This window comes from Trachurus japonicus, chromosome 21, assembly GCF_045865225.1.
Source record: "Trachurus japonicus isolate A0001 chromosome 21, Traja_1.0".
NCBI classification, from domain to species: domain Eukaryota; kingdom Metazoa; phylum Chordata; class Actinopteri; order Carangiformes; family Carangidae; genus Trachurus; species Trachurus japonicus.
This window is the reverse complement of record NC_140927.1, coordinates 14877146-14893695: the sequence shown is the minus strand read 5'-3', so window position 1 is coordinate 14893695 and position 16550 is coordinate 14877146. Positions and strand designations below refer to the sequence as shown.

Genomic DNA, 16550 nt, shown 5'->3' with positions numbered 1-16550 from the left:
AAAGCTCTGCAGAAGTTACAGAGGAGAGACTGTTTGCAATTCAGTGTGAGCTCTGAGTGATGTTAGAGGTCAGTTCATGCTGACCTGCTCGTGACTACAAGTTGGTTACATTTGTAAAGTGTTTAACCACCCATATAACACACTACCTCTGTGATTATTTCTCATCCTTTTTTCATTATCAGCAATAAAAATGTCATGGTAAAGCACTAAAGCCCTTTATTGTCTCAGGTGGTTGGTGCTGGCTGGGAGCTCTCCAAGGTGCTGATCTCACACTGGCGCTGGTGCTGATGGGACTGACAGAGGTCTCTCTGAAAAAGCCACTTGTTTTGTTTTGTTTTGATTTTCCTCCCATTACTATGGGTGTAATTATATATCTCTGTTGCATAATCTCGCACGAGAGCATGCTTAGGAGAAATCCTGCTCGCATGTGAGAAGAAAATGGTTTAGTGTTAAGGAGGGTGCGTTTCAGAGAGGGTGATTATCCAGTGTGCCAAAACAACAAACCAACAAACTCATCCCGTCATAGGAAACATCAAATAACAGATGTTGTTGTATCTGAACACTCTTGTTAATTAAAAAGGAATATCTGTTGTAGGCTATATAATTTTTCTGATGATACCAAAAGCGCCCTGTTTTCTTTGTGTATACACTTCCTTTGCATCTTTACTGTGTCCCTATTTTTTTTTTTGGCTGTCTTTTCCTCTCTCCCACACTTTCTCCACACCCCCCCCTCCTCCCATTCCCTTTCCCTCCTCTCTTCTCTTCCTACCCGTCTCTTTATCCTCGACAACAACAACATTTGGCCACGAGTCACCAAGCCCATTCGTTCCCATATAATCACATGAATAGCTCCTTCTCCTCTCCACTCGCCCCCCTCTCCCTCCCTCCCTCCCTCACACATACACACACAGACACAGACACCCCCCCTCCTGTGCTGCGGGAATGGTTTAACCCGTTGAGAGTGTGAGAGAGGGTTAGACACAAGGAGCACAAAGGAAGCGCGCACACACTGGTCGTTTAGGAGGGATATGATTGGGGGGGGTGCATGATGTAAACATGGAATAAAAAAGCGCAAGTCTGCATCTCCATTTCCCGTCGCACTTGCATGGTCCATTATCGGCGTTCAATATTACATGAGGTGCTGCTGGCCAACAACAGGCGTCTGTCTGGACAACGGGAGGCGGGCAGCAAGTGAGAAATAAGCCAAGAGCGGAGGAGAGGAGAGGAGAGGAGAGGAGAGGAGAGAAGACAAGAGAGGAGAGGAGAGGAGAGGAGAGGAGAGAGGAGTTGAGCATTGTTTCATCTTCGCTACTAAAAAGGTTTCTGGAGTTGCTCTCTGGCTTTGGAACCGAATCCGGTTCAACTGAACCACGATGCTGGGTTGTTCAAGCTGACCGAGTCGACAAGTGGAGATTTCCTATATAGTCCTATATTGGCTTTGATATTTTTTTTGTTGTTGTTCTTTCATTGTGGAGGACTGTGGATTATGAAGAACGGAAAACACGCTAATATGTTGCATTTCTGAGGTGAGTAAAAAAAAAAAAATCTTTGTTCACCTAAATTTTTAGTATCATTATTGAACCGAGTCTGACGCGTGCCAACAAATACAGACTAAAGTGGAACGTTTTCTCCACTAATCTCCATCAAACAGCCCCGACGAGGAACCATCCTCATTTCCTAATGTTAAAAATCGTTATAACAGCCAATTACACTGCCCACAGCCTTCTGCCCGTCGCTGTAATTGCCTTTGAAAATTAGACACATGGAGGACTGCCCCAGCTCTGCTATTGTTTTCCCTCTATTGTTTTCAAAGCGGAACATTTGGTGCTCCCTAAAGAAGACACGGCCACTTGGAGACCTCTCCATGGTCGCATATCAGTGACAGCGAGATGAATCCTTCATGATGTGTGGGGATTAATAATTTAAAGGACTAAACGCTGAATTCGATATATAATTGGGCTGGACAGCGTGTAAACACTAGGAGGCAAATTGATTGAAAGTCACGTGCACCCCTATCTATCTATCTATCTATCTATCTATCTATCTATCTATCTATCTATCTATCTATCTATCTATCTATCTATCTATCTATCTATCTATCTATCCTTTCTCTCTTCATTGGGGAACAGTAATAGCACATTAAACATCTTCATAATTAGTAGTTTGCCAGAGCAAAGAAGAGGTAATTATAGGCAGCGAGCCTGCTGAGCTAAGTGTGCAGGCATTTTCCTTGTATTTCTTTTGTTAAGCAAATGTTGCCACCACGCACTAGTTCTCAGGCAGAGCTTGAACCCAAGTTCTGTGTCTTAGGTTACAATTATTGACAATGGATCAAAATGAAAACCATTCTATGTAAAAGAGAGAGCTTTAGTTGTCTGCTTCTTCTTCATCATCATCATTTTCTTGGGCACTAATCATGTGTTTGTGTGTTTGGTTTTGTGAGAGCAGTGCACACAGCTGTCCATGTCATATGAGGAAGAGAAACATGAACCATCCACCCAGAAAAGAGTGTAGACATTCACATGCTGTGCTTTCTACTACGGGGGAAAGTAAGGAATATAACACTGGCATACTGTATGAAAATGATTACACAGTTATGAGTTCTGACTCGCTTTTTAAATGACAGATTGCAAGGAACATTTTGGCCTCGTCTGAGCATGAAAAATGACCGGGTGCATCCTATTAGAGAAAGCTAAATTACATCCCCTGACCCCAGATCTAGATGTAATGATAGATATGAAGCTTGAACTGTGTCTGAATAGTGTTTGCTGATGAAAGGATGCCATGGGAAGAAGCATGAATAAGATGGAGTGTGTATGAGTGTTACAGTAAGAAACCATTGTGCTGCTCATTACTGAGTGCTGTTGTTCAGCTGATGCACTGGAGAGGGCTCTGGTGTCAACCCACAGGGGTTTCTTACTTGGTAGTGTTATTAAATCTTTTAATAAGACTCGCCTCCAGTCTGTGAATCATTTCCTGAGCTGAACTGTGAATTTGCGGCCTTCCCACAGACGAAACCAAGGTGTGTTTAAGGAAATTAATAGTTAAGTGAAGCCGCCACGTGAATGTAAGTAAGTAAATAATGGAGTTTAAATTTTCAGATGGCAGGGGCGGTGTTTAGCTCAGTTGGTAGAGCAGCTGCCCTGTGTGTTGAGGCTACAGTCCTCACTGCAGGCAGCCCCGGTTCGAATTCTGCATCGAGCGGCCCTTTCCTGGATGTCAACCCCCCCCCAACCCCCTTTACCTCCCCATTTCCTGTCTCTCTCTTGACTGTGCTTTCCATTAAAAGGTGAAAAAAACCAAAATATAGATTTTCAGATGGCTTAAACGTAGCTAAGTGTGCTCGTTGTTTCTAGGGAACAAACAGGTTTTCACATATTTACCTTCAGCTCAGCAGGCACCCAGCCTTCATCTGCTCCTTCACTGGAGCATGTACTGTAGGGACCCAACAAGAGACTGGAACAGGAGTTACTGAGTAAAATCAAAGTGTTTTACATTTATGATTGATGAGGTGGATGAGGAGATGGTGAGACACCGACACAGAGAGGAGAGGAGAGGAGAGGAGAGGAGAGGAGAGGAGACAAAGGAGATAGACGCATGTGATGGGACTCATCCCTATGGCATTTAAAAAGTCCATTAAGAACTCGATTGAGATCCTCAAAAGGTGTTTTTTCCCATCTTTGCCTTTGGCTGGAAGTCAAAAGTTCTGCCTCCGTGTGACATTTTCACTCTCTGTGTAGCTGGCAGAGGTGAAGAAAAGAGCTTCCTCAGATTCGTGAAGCCATAAGAAAAATATCTTTGTTTTAAGACCTTATCTCTCGAAAAAATATCTCCCCAATGCCTTTGAATACTTAAAAGGAAAAACAGTCCAGGAGAGACAAACAAACAGAAATGCTGGAGAGCACAGAGAGGACAGCTTTCAACCGCACAAACATTATTTTAAACGGCAAAATTGGCCTCATTGTTCGGTATTTTATGATAGGAGTGCTTTTAGTAATAGTTACCAAAAATTGAGAGGGGGAATGGGTACCAGAGAGAACATCATTCACACAGATGATACAATTCATAGATTGCCTGTGTTGCAATGCTCACACTGCGCAATGCTTTGATGATGGGTTATATAAGTGCAGTGAACATAAGCCAAAAAGACTCAGACTGAAGACGGAGCTCTAAACGTCTACCGTGTCTTCTCTGTCTGACAGAACTAGTCTGCAACAGGCCTCGGTGCTTTGGTTGGATATTTAAGGGAAAGATAAATGATGGGTTGAAGAGGGCAGCCAAGAGCAAAGCCGGCGAGGACTGCGGGTGAATATGGGAGTTATTAGAGGAATGAATATGAAGAGCGACGCGCAAGGCGAGAAGGTAGGAGGACAACGTGAGAGAGGGCAGGGTGATGACAAATGTAAAGTGGGGACTGAGCAGAGACTGAGATGAATACAAACAAAAAAAACACCCAGGAGAACCCCACTCCCATAAAATTAGGAGCATAGACTTTCAGGCTGGATGATTAGAGAGGAGAAAGAGATGGGGAACAAAGAAAGGGAAGAAGAGTTAAAAGAGGAATGGAGGTGAGGGGGGGGGTAAAGAGGAAGGATGAGTGTAAGAGAAGAGGAAAGAGAAAGGGTAAAGTCGATCCTAATCCCATTAATACACACTAGTGCTGTCCTTCCCACCGGCATGTTCCCATGCACACACACGCGCACACACACACACACACACACTCCACACATACACATAGTGTTGTAAAGCTCTGGTCAGACGTAGCGCTGTTTGTTATTCAGCTCACCAGTACGCTGCCTGGACGTCCTCTGTAATGATTTGGCAACTCTATACGCGAAATGTACAGTCGTCAGTACTCCATCAGCGTAATGAGGACAGTGTCAGGTTGAGAGCCACTAGTTTCAACCAGATCCGACTCACAGCATGCAAGAGCCCTCTGGCATTGTGGCGTTTTGTGTGTGTGTGTGTGTGTGCTTGTGTACGCCTCGCTGTCATGGTGGTTTTAGCTGAAAGGGTCTCCCTCTGCACAATCCTGGCAGACACGTCTGCTGTATCTGTCAACATTTATGTTGTACATGCGGGCAATATCTGAGAGATGTGTGCATGTGGGTGTGTGCACAAATGCTTTTGGTATATATGTGTATAAGGTGTGTGTGTGTGTGTGTGTGTGTGTGTCGCTTTAGTAGAAAATATTGTTTCCTCTTAAACACAGCTGTTTCCAGCATTCAACCTAAATGTGGTCAAGAACTTGGCGAGGTCAATGGGCGCTCCTCGTGTGTAATGTATAGCAGTACTGAATGGCTGTGAATGTGTTGGCCAACAACTAACACAGCAATCAGGAAGAGCAAATGGAGAGCAGAGCTACAATTGAATTCAGTAATTCAGGACGGGTCTACAGAGAGACAGAGCTGTGAGCAGCTAATAGAAACAGTAAAACATTGAAGGCGAGGCTTTATACAGAGAGTGTGTACTGTGTGCATGTTTGTGTGTGTGCGTGTGTGTGTGTTACTCGAGTCTACAGCCTCCAGTCGTGCGTTCTCACCATCACAGACAAAAAGGTACTGTGTGTTTGCCCCTGGTGGAAAGGAACCAAGTGTATTTGCCCAGTTCCTGCTCTCAAGAATCATTTTGAGGTTCCTGCATTGGATTTGGATACTGCTCCTTTATGCTTATTCCCTATTAGATTTCATACACAACAACATTACTTTTAATTATTCAGGGTAGATTCACTGAGGGAAAACTGTTTTGCAGGAATGGTCTTCTATGCACCTTCACACAGTCAACCACAGTCTGACCAGCGGGCCAGCGAGCAGCTTGACTGCAGCAGGTGGTGTCAAGAGCCTTGATCAAGGGCGCCACGGGGAATCTGGGATGTCGACGGGGGTCGGATATGTTTTTGTTCTAACATACATTTAGTTACTTTCTAATATACAGTAAAGGATAGGGGAGTTTTATAGAGTGCATTAAACTTACTGATGTGCCTTTTTTTTTTTTTAAATGAGCTCCACCTGAATCAGATACAGCATTAGAATGCTGTTTATATACTAATGCACAATGACAGAGACTACTAGAGCGGTTTTTACTTTATATTCTGTGGCTAATACTTGTAACATATATTTATTTATCTATAACAAGACATTTAAACTATTTCCGTTTCTGCAATTACTGCAGTTACTTGAGCCAAAGAGCTGAATACTTTCACTACTGATAGTGTCTAGGCATGCAAGGCATTCATGTCTCCAGAAGAAAAAAAATAAGAGGAAAATGTTCTTTATTCTTATTATTTTTCACTGCTCTCTGAAAGTAGAAAAACATAACAAAGCTGTATGAGAATAAGTATGTGGGAAGTGAAAGAGTAATGGATGCCAAATAAGTCTTTAAATAGCAACAGCATTGATCGTAGTCATCTGTGTAACACCTGTTGTTTCAGGTATTTCAAGTGTTTGTCTCAACATCAGCTCATGCGGGACATTTAAAAAGAGACAAATGGATCCACGTGGGGATCGGAGACAAATTTAACAGCGTGGCTCAAAGTAGGTCTAGTGTTCGGCAGGAGAAGAGGAGAAAGAAAGAGCAAGAGTGGTTGAAGGCAGCAGTGAGATAAATGATGCTGGAAAGAGAGAAGATGAAAGACAGGGAATGAGCCGTAATCTGATGAAAGCCTCTTTACTCCCCTGTCACCTCACCTTCAGGCCACAGGCACCAAGGCTTATAGGGGATCAATGCCGAGGCCACCGGCATACGCACACACATTCACACTTCACATTAAGTGCTCTGTTGCTGCCCATGACACACAGAGCAACACCTTAAGGTGCGCTGGGGATCAGCGCATGGCAAAGTAGTCCTACTCATACAGGTGTCGGCACTTAATAAGTAGACGGAAAGGGTGGACTGATGCACAAGAAGGAAACAAACTGATAGAGATTAGGACCTCATTTATCTTGTTTTGTGTGTTTGTGTGTCTGAGTTGGTATGTGTGTGTGTGAGGGGTCTGTAGGTCACTCAGACATCTCAATAGACTTGTAGCTCAATGGAAGAGAGTGGGAGTGAGAGGGGAAAGTTTCTCTGCTCCCATACAAATAACCCATCCTGCATTTAAACCCAATGACCCGAACAACCAAACGGCCCAGGCCAAGACTGTTTAAGCTGTGAGTGTCCTCTCATCAAGTTTGTGTTTTACAGATGGGAAGGACTGAGAATCTGAGGAGTGAAAGGCATTTAAAATGTTTAAATTGTGAGCAAGCTTGTTTTCATTGAAAGATTATCTTTCAGCACAAATTGAATGCAGGTTGGCTCTGAAAAGGCCTTGGATTTCATGTATAGGCCGCAGGAAATTGTGACAATAAAATGCATTACATTGCCTTTGCGAATATTAGTGTATCTTTGTTTTCTTATGGTTCGTATTTATATGCTTATGACTCATTGGAATCTGTAGTTCTTTTTTTATCAAGTGGCACAAATGTATGAAAGCTGTCTGTAAAATTCAGCTGAAAGAATTTATGGACAATAGAAACGCCCTAAGGATGAGGATGCTGTGAGACTCTATCATCTGTACTAATGACTACAAACCACAGTTGATCTGTAATACTTGTATCTGCTGTATAAACAGAATACAGAATCTTCAGTTAATCAGCCCAATTAATCAAGGATGCAACAATGGATGCATTTCCAATAAAAAAGGTTATCTGTGTGCCTTGGTTACTATGCCAACTGTGTGAGCAGGAAGCTAGCAACTGCGACAGTGGCTTGTTAACAAATATACCTGCGACAAATGATTATGTTCATCTTCAATTACTTTGTCTCTGGCATTTGTAGAATTTGTCTGGCATTCGTTCCCAGCCACTCATCCTTAATGACCAGTAATTTTGGAAATTGCTGTTTGTCTGACAAACATTTCAAAATACACAAACACACAAGAGGTTCTCACTCAAATACCCACATTTGAGAAGATAGAAGCAGTGAGTGTTTGGAGTTTTTCCAAAATAAACAACTTGAATCCCTACGTCTCACCCTTTCCAAAATTGTAGACATTGATGTAAGCAACACACCTTTTAAATAATTTGGTAAATACTGGGACGTGGTAAAAATGCTGAATGTTACTGCATCACTGTCGTGCTTCTGAGTATCCAACTGCAACAAAGGCAACCAGGGCATATGTACTCCTTTTTTAATAAAACGCCACACACAGAGATATAGTGTCTCACTCCGTCAAGCTCATTATCAAAATAAAGATACACACAATGGTAGTGTAGAGATAATTTTGAGTCGCATCTCATGGTCTGTGCACTGCACCTTTAGTCACATATGTTTGGAGGAGATGAGATTGGAGTGTTTTGATATACAGTATTTCCTTTGTAACGTTTGTGTTGAATACTAATTAAAGTCTCTCACTCTCTCTCTCTCTCACACACACACGCAGTAGTCTCCCTGGTGACAGATGGGCTAGATGGAAACACAGTCATCCTGTTAGTAACCATGACATCAGCAACACTGTTACTCACTGTCACATGCACATGGATGCTCTGCTCCCTCTCTCTCTCCTTCTCTACTTCAGAAACAGAACAGAAGAGAAAAGGTCCTGACAGATAGTAACCATGACATGAACAGGGCTGTCTCTCTGCTCACAATCAACTTCATAAAGCTTATTGGGATGCGAGTCTGGCACGGAGGAATACTGTAAGCCCATGAATGGTCAGATAGAAAGACAAGATTTTAAAAAAAAGGCAGCAAGAAAGTCTGGTATCTGTGCAAAGACACAAAGGGCAAGCCGGACAAAGCAGACAGCATGTGACATGAAAAGTCGAATAATTATTCCCCTTTGGATTAAACATCAGTTACCCAGAAACACTGACTCACTGCGTGTCTGCCTCCTATAATACATCAATGAATAAGTATTCCTAATGCAATGCCACATGCATTATGTTACAGGCCCAGAAAAAGTGCAAGTTAAAGCAACAAACTCCTGCAAGATGCTACAGGTGAAGCTCAGCAGCAACAGGGCACATCCACTTTCACACCATCAACATAACACTGTCTACTTCAGACAGCACAGTGATACAGTCACCAATGCACAATGAGTAATGGTTTAGCAATTCACAGCATTATTCCACTACTGCCTTGAAACATAGTGGGCAACTTGTCCTGGGTTGCTACTTCCCTGTCCTCAACCCATACTGAACCGTTTCTGACCGAGGAAACATTTAGACTTCAAGTTAATTTTCATAAACACATAAAATATGATTTATCCACTTCTAGGCTCCAGGTATCAGCAGAACGAGCACTGGGGTGTTGTCCTTACCTGTTAGAAGCTCCAGGTTTTTCGCCCATTCCTCCATTATTTATAGTGCTCATTTGGTCGTAAAGCTCCACAGGTCATAAAAGTAGTTTTGTTTCTCAGAAAAGTAGCCTATTCCGAGTTATCCATTGCAGGTTTCCCTCCCTCTCCATTCATGTCCTTGTTACATCTGCGCCAGTGCGCCTGCGTCAGGTGTGTTTGTTTTACTAACGTTCCAGTTTGAAAATGGCGGCCTCACGAAAATCTGGTCAGGTGCTGCTACTGTATGGGAGATTTGGGGAAAGACAGCGAGCATCGCCGAGTAAGTAGGCTAATTGATACGCCCGTTTCTATGGGGAAAAAAAACGCGTTTTTTCCCACAGCTTTGCCAGTTACGTTACCTTGTTGGTAGGCATCTCAGCTGACCATTCAGAGCAAACCAATCGGGAGAAAGGGGGGGGGGTTACTGTTTACTTATGTTATGTAGGCTACTTTGACCAGAATATGTGCAGTTTTCCTTTTGGCATGTTGGTGCTACCATATAGCCTGCCAAATACCGATCAATCTGAATACCTACGTGGTGATCCTCTTGGTAGTATCTTGTTAACTTCACCAGGGGAGCAAGCTTGATATCTCACTAACAGCTTTAGTGGCATTAGCAACATTTAACCTTTGACTAACAGTTAGTCACGACCTCTCCATCCTGCTTTAGCCCACTGAACTGTCTGTAACCCACTGAACTCCCTGAAGTTCCTGTGAGTTCTGATGTGTCTTCATACAAATGGTCTGACACAAAATCCATATGTAGTCTAGTTTTGGATTCAATCCGAGTTTTAAGATTTCTAAAGATGTAGATGTAGCCTATGACTTAAGGGTGTGCATTGCTTTCATCAGTGAATAGGCCCCCTCATTATAAAAATTCAATGGCATCATCTCTTTGCTGAAACAAGTTGTTCCCATTGCTGTGAATCCACAGAACACACTGTCCAGAGTTTTCTGGGGACTATTTTCTTGTTGAAAGATGAAAGTAGCTATAGCTCCAATGAGGTCTGTTTAAAACTGAGAGTGATCAAACAAATGTTTCTGGAAAGACATGCTGTTTCTGAAAATTCACAGCCGTTGTGTTTGTGTCAAGGCAGAAATCTCAGAGACCAATATCCCAGGCCCTTGATAACAAAACCATCAGCATATGTAGATGCCATTAGAGCCTTGTTTTCTTGTATGGAAGTTAACTTTTCCTTGAACACTGAAAAGGCAGTCAACCAACCTGAACTTAACAAGAAGAAATATCTGTGCTTTCTTTTGATTTCTGTCAAGTCAGACCCAGTATCATTGACTTTAACTTTGTTGTTCCCTGCAGACACACTTCTGAAAGGAGGATGAGGCTCACAGGCGCATTGTCCTTGCCTGGAGATTCTAATTATGATAAAATTTAGTGTGTACTGTGTCTTCCCATTTTCTTTCTGTGAACGCATGAACATCATGCTCTCTCTCTCTCTCTCTCTCTCGCTCTCTCTCCCTCCCCTTTCTTTCAGTCTGCCCGTCTCTCTTTCTGTCCAAACCCTCCAATCCCGACCCTGGAGAGCAGTGTGTCCTCGTTCTGGTGATGCTCTGTCGCCACCACTCAGTGTGGGGTCTCTGAAATATTCATGCTGACACACATATACACACACCTAAAGACACACATAGACACAAACACTTTCAAACTCTTCCTCCTTTCCTCTCTTTATGTTAGAATATTAGAAATTATAATTTATCTTGAAGCAGGATTAGGGAGAAAACACATTACACACTCATTTCAGTGGGTGTCAGCAAAGGCAGAGAGGACATCCCAATTGTTGTGACTTTCCATGCATAGTTTGGCATTTGTGGAAATAACCATGTTAATCTACAGAAGAACAACAGAATCTACAAGAACAAAATTAACCATTTATACCTGATAGTCATTCAGGAAAAGCAATTAGGGCAGTGTCTTTTGCAGCCAAATTGTATATTGTTTTCAGATCATGGATCTGCACACCATGGAGGTGAAGGTGCAGTCACTCTGTGCTGTGAATGGCAAGTACAGTTTTGAGGCCACAGAGACAAGCTGGCACAGAGCAGAACAAATCATAAAAACCGTATTACTGTGCCAGCAGTCCTCAGATTTGATCTGTCACCTCAGACTGTACCCATTTGGAGGAGAGAGGAACAGAAGTGAAACTCCAACAGAGAGAACATCAACACATAGGATGGTCATTACCCTGCCAGCAGTTTTGATATGTAACCTTACATTATTGGCCTGCTCGGCTGACAGAGACATGCAAACAAGGGTAGGGCTGAGCAAAGCATCAAGTGAACTGTGATCTCTGCCAGAAGTACTGCGGGGTGATTCACTGCCTCCTCACTTGTCAGCAGGGGGAAAAACATGCCCGTGAAACACCATTTAGATGTTTGTTTGTAATGCAGGGTTTACATACCGAAGCTCCCAAGTGGAGCGAACTCAAAATGAAATCATTCAGGTTATTCGGAGGCCACGGAAAAACTGTACTGATGTTCAAAATAGTGCATCATCCTACCTAATCTCAGACAAGAACAACTGAAAAGGACAAACGTGTCATCACATGTTGCAACTTTGATGCACATCTTATGGAAATGCGAACACTGTATAATTAGCTCCACACATCAGCTTCTATGGTTACATGGTGATGCAGAGAAGCAAACAATGTTTTTGCAAGAAAGAACAGTGACCTTTAGGTGCATTATTGCTGTTTGTCACAAAGAAAAATCAACAGGGCTGGTTCCCTGCATTCATTTTTATTCATGGTGTGATGTCTCCCACCATGTGTTTTTCAGGCTGAGTACACTTGTATAACATCATGACAATTTTCACTGCCTCTGAATGTGTAGTCACCAACAAAGCACACATGCAGAAATCAGCTAGACCTATTGTTGCTGCTGTGCCTCACTGTAGGATACTATTTTCCTATTACCACAACTTCTTTCAGGTTGCCTTTAACCTGGCCGAAGTCCTTGCTTTGTCTTGTCCCACTAATATGTCATGTCGGCCACTCTGTGGGACTGTGTGGACCTGAATACTAACATCAGCTAACATGCTACAGTAACATACTTACAAAAACGCTGTTGTTTTTCCTGATAATGTCATTGCTATGTTCATCATTGTTCATCGTCATCAGTGACCACTAGCTGATGGGAGTATCATCGTCATCTCGTTGTAGATCTAACGTGCATGGCCTAATATGTTGTTGAATTACAAAGAGGCACTAGCTGAATAGGGTCAAGGGTCAGGACCGTTTGTTGCCAGACGCCTCAAAGAAACCGTCACAGATTGGTTCTTATTATGCACATTCCCATGGAGACGAGCCCCCTGTCACGTTTGTGGGGTCCCTGTAGTTGGTTGTTATAGCAACAGACGGAACGTGACATTGTTGCATAATTTACTGTTTTTCTTTTTCTGCTGCCTTGTTCTGACCTCGTGGGCTATTTTATAATCATCGCTGTCATCGCTCTGTGGTCGTAGCAGTTAGCAGAAGTAGTGTCAGGTCACCACATAATGTGAATTGATAAAATCTTCACGTATTCAAATCAACGCGCAGCTTAAAAATTTTTGCGATGTTTGTGTATTTTTATTGGTTTGTTTTTTGTAAACTTAAATTTGTACCGTATTGCAAGTCTTTTTTGCCTGTAGCTATACCTTTTTCCCTTGATAAACCACTTGTACTCGGTTGGACAAATTTTCGTTTATTCTTAACTTAGATATGTTTTTTTCTTTGTCCATTCTTAGCGGAAAACCAGCAAAGTGTATTATTTAATCTCGTGAAATCAATTTTATCCTGACTGGACTCATACTTTTTTCTGTATCTGTCTCCCTGAAGAGTCCTTGTGACTGTGTGTGGTGCCACTACAAATGTAGCATGTAGCTTGCTTGTCTGCATGGTGTAGCTAAGAAACCTAGCACTTTCTCCAACAATGTATAAGCATTTGCATTGTAGACACTTTTTGTTCCTTGCTTTAGTGTTGGATGCAGAAAAGGAAGTGGAAACCAAAAGAAAGATGAAAGAAATTGCAGTAAAAACATTGACATTCTTCTACACCTGGTAAAGACTAAACTTCCTGACCCACAGATTTTTAGTCATTTAGTGTGAAGTTAATAGTTCTTCATAACTCACAAGATCTCAAATGAATATGTAAGTTAGTAATTTAATAACATGAAAAAAAGAAAAAAGAAAAGAAAGTCAGCTTTAGAGACTTAATCATTTGCCCACATTTTCCCTTGTCATCATTTCTTTTTGGCAGTAAAGTAGTATCCCTTGTCATCCTCAGTTGAACTACCTCCCCAGGCAGGGGGCCTGTGGTGTAACTAAGCTGCAGCCTTGACAATCTGTTTCACCACTGGAGTCTGTCTTTCCACAACAGGCAATTATGAACTGGAAATCCTCCAATGTGCAGTTTTTGTTTGAATGGGGTTTAAAGCAGATATCAGTGGAATGTTTTTGTTAATATAAGTCCTAAATAGTCCTATTTTCCGTCAGCAATCACTTACATGAAGTATTTCAGCCTAAACACGAGTCTCTCCGTCACTCTGCTCTGCTGTAACCCGAGGAGAAAATTTTCCTTGTGGGATACAAGTGTTATCCAATGAGGGGAGAGAACGGCATGAAGGGCTGTGTGTGCAGCCAAGGGATGCGCGTGAATGTGGTGACGTAGCACGAGGACCAATTGATGCCTGACAAGGGCGGGGGCTGCTAACTCATGGTGCGTTCAAGGAAACTCGTACTTTGTGTTTTTCCTTCCTGTGAAGTCATACCAGTTCGATCTGGTACGAGTTCACGGGTCGGAAGTTACGAGTGGCCGTTATAGGGAACTTTCACAGACAACAGGACGGTAAAAACACGAGCTACGGGTTACCTGGAACGCTACCAAGTCGTAGTTGTGACTTGAAGCTGTAACTTACGGTTTCAAAAGCCTGCCTTGAACACAGCATTAGCCGAAACGGCCGTGCCACTGATATCTGCTTTAAACGCAAAATTTTGACTTCACACGGTAACTAAATTAAATTAAATTTACTTTGAACAGGGGCACCTAAAGGTTTCATATGTAACATACACAAAAGTCTTGTCAATAATTACATTAGTGGCTGTTAGGTTAACAGCAGTCAGCAACCTCATGCTCAAAGTTTGCAGGGAGACAAGAGAAAATATCCTGAGCATCTGCATCAGTGATATGATGAACCACTTGGATTTGCACTGCATGCACTTATCACTCTCTTGTGCTTACCCACCCAAATGACGAGCACACAGAAACCTACAGTATTTAGAATATATTTGACTTAAAATCCAAGATTAAAGCAGAAGTAAGCGATCCGGTCGTTTTGGCTGACTTCCTGTCAGCGGATGGAGTTAGCAGTCCCCGCCCTCGTCCCTACGTCACCACATTCACGCGCATCCCTTTGCTGCACACACAGAGAGGACCGCCCCTTTATGCCATTCTCTCTCCTCATTGGATAAAGGTTGTAGGATACAAGGAAAGTTTTCTCCTTGGCTTACAGCAGAGCAGAGTGACTGACAGACACATGTTTCAGACCAAACACTCTATATAAGTGATTGCTGTCGGAAGATATAACTATTTAAGACTTATATTAACACAAACATTCCGCTTACTTCTGCTTTAAGTAAATCTAAACAAATTATATTTTCAATAACAAATTTAAGTGACTTTGAAGATTTGACAGATGTCGATATCTTATCTCTTAATACTTCAAACTATCTAATTTATACCTTAAGGAATCTATACTTTTAGTGCAGTTTTGCCAATAGAAGTTGTGCCCTGAAGCTAACCCTCCATGTAATTCGCTTTGGCCATTTAGCTGAAGTCTTACCATATCATTGTATCTGCTGCAGTTTAGAATGAAAATCAGTTGTCATGGAGTAACAGGTCTGCAGGAGGGATGGCAGCAGAGTGATGTGATGTGTAGGCAAGTCACTCAACGAACCAGACAGCTGCAATTCTCCTGCCAATAACTGTCTGCTGAAGTTTTCCCTATCTGACTCTAAGGATTTAACTTCACAGATCAATATTGCGCTACACATTTTCTTCTGAGTTGTTATCATTGCATTTGACATGGCTGTGTAGGAGGCTACAGGTTATAATATTCATATACTTTGCATTCATACAACTCAGCTTCTGTTTAACTTGCAGTGATAAGCCTCCAACTTCTCCCAGAGGGAGCATCATTACACCATATCATTAAGAAGGTTAATATTAGCTTACAGTTCATCTTAATATATGTTAATGCTTTTAATTCCCTATTAGTGGTGGCAGTGATGCCCAGAGGCACTGACTCAGGTGGGTGTTGCTGACACAAGAGCGCATCTGATGAATGATGCTGTCACGCAGGCAGTGTCTTATACACAGGTGCTGACATTTACATGACAGTCGGGGAAATCAAGCAATTATTTACTAAGACACTGCACATGATAAGATACTAGCCCACATTCACTGAATATCAATTACTTTGACTCATCCTTCTCCACACCTTTGCCCAGAACGTTTAAGGTTTTGTGTAATGTTGTGTGTCCAATTTATGGTTGTCCCTGTTGTGTAAAGTGCACAGATAGTTGTTTGTTGTTGTTGTTGTTGGGCTGTGTGGCTGCTCCCTGTAGGAATCAATAAACCACCAGGTCCAATTGAAATCTGCTCATCACTGAGTTCTTCTTACATCAGCTGGCAGAAATATGATAGTCACGACTTCTCCTGTGTGTGTCTGTGCGTGTGTGTTGCATGCCACGGCGCATCATCACCCACTAGGTCAATATGGAATAACAAGGGCTTACCTCCCCTGTTTAATCATGTAGGCATGTTTGTGTGCACATTTTGTGAATATGTGTGTATGCATGTGCAAGGGGAAAACCAGGATAGGCAGACGGGGATACACAGAGATTTGAGTTTGTCATCTGCACTCAGACATGACAAATTAACTGACCTGAAGGCAAAAATCAGACTAAAGTAAAGGATTTAGAGTGACAGAAATCAAAATTTAATACAGGATTTCTAACCTTCAGAGAATGCAGACAACAATATAGTTGTCAATTTGTATCTAAGCCAATGTACTATTAAATTTGCACCAGTAGATAGGTTGGGGACCTTGTGTGTTTTTATAATGAAATGCACAATGCATTGGAAGTACAATTGGAGAACAAACTCTTTTTCTGAAGCCAGGGGATTGCTCGGCTGACATGCAGATGCATGTAAAGAAAAAAAAAAGATACTAACAGGT

General features: G+C 42.3%; 1 protein-coding gene across 1 annotated transcript in view; it reads left to right on the top strand.

Annotated features, from left to right (window-relative positions):
• The first annotated feature begins 953 nt into the window (after nucleotides 1-953).
• tmem198aa (transmembrane protein 198aa) overlaps nucleotides 954-16550 on the top strand; it is a 35255-nt gene continuing 19658 nt past the window's right edge. The window contains exon 1 of the mRNA XM_085765239.1: nucleotides 954-1526. The gene's annotated coding sequence lies outside the window, so the exon portion shown is untranslated. The remainder of the gene's footprint in view (nucleotides 1527-16550) is intronic.